At 39.2% G+C, this 1039-nt stretch overlaps 1 non-coding gene across 1 annotated transcript; it reads right to left on the bottom strand.

Annotated features, from left to right (window-relative positions):
• Positions 1–485: 485 nt before the first annotated feature.
• Positions 486–592, bottom strand: LOC121217357 (small nucleolar RNA R71). The gene has a single exon (XR_005913449.1). It is a non-coding gene; the product is annotated as a small nucleolar RNA R71 (small nucleolar RNA).
• Between the last annotated feature and the right edge of the window lie 447 nt (positions 593–1039).

Raw genomic sequence — 1039 nt, 5'->3', positions numbered from 1 at the left:
GAAGACGTGAACGAACAGCTCAAAGACAAGTCGAGAAAGACCTTGGAAATCAGAATCAAGATGAAGGTAACGAAGCCGATCATGTACGAAATCCTATCCTCATTGCCGATGATAGGGATCAATGCATCAGACAATATATTGTGCCACTTTTTAGTGAGTTAAATCCAGGAATTAGGAGGCCAGATATTGAGGCAACCCAATTTGAATTGAAACCAGTGATGTTTCAAATGCTCCAAATGGTGGGAAAATTTAGTGGTATGCCCACTGAAGATCCACATCTCCACCTTCGATTGTTTATGGAGGTGAGTGATTCAATCAAGATAGCTGCTGTAACTGAAGACGCACTGAGGTTGAAGTTGTTTCTGTATTCGTTGCGATATCGAGAACGAGTATGGCTCAATTCATTGCCAACAAGTTCCATATCTACATGGAAATAATTGGCAGAGAGATTTTTGGTTAAGTATTTCCTGCCTAGCAAAAACGCTAAGTTGAGGAACAAGATCACAACATTCCAATAACTGGATGACGAGTCTTTGTTTGAGACTTGGGAGCGATTCAAGGAGTTACTGCGTATGTGTCTTCATCATGGGATTCCTCATTGTATCTAGTTGAAGACATTTTATAATGGTCTCAATGCACATACAAGGTTGATGGTAGATGCTTCTGCGAATGGTGCAATTTTGTCTAAGTCTTATAATGAAGCTTATGAGATCTTTGAGAGGATCGCGAGTAATAACTATCAATGGCCAACAAATCGAATAACTTCAAGAAGATGTGTAGCCTGAGTTCATGAAGTTGACGCCCTCACTTCATTATCAGCTTAGGTATCTTCTATTTCCTTTATGTTAAAACAATTTACCGCTAATAGTACTAATAATTTTGTAGCTCAGCCACCACGTCCGTACAAAGTACTTTCTTGTGCGAAATGTGGGGAAGGTCATTCTGATCGGGATTTTTGTGTGTCAGGTTTTAAATATTTATAAAGAATCATTCTTGAAACTAGCTATTATCACGATGTAGGCAAGTGTACCTATCGAAC

Source organism: Gossypium hirsutum, chromosome A02, assembly GCF_007990345.1.
Source record: "Gossypium hirsutum isolate 1008001.06 chromosome A02, Gossypium_hirsutum_v2.1, whole genome shotgun sequence".
Lineage (NCBI taxonomy): Eukaryota > Viridiplantae > Streptophyta > Magnoliopsida > Malvales > Malvaceae > Gossypium > Gossypium hirsutum.
Note: the sequence above shows the minus strand (reverse complement) of the source record. Positions and strands in the feature narration are given on the sequence as shown.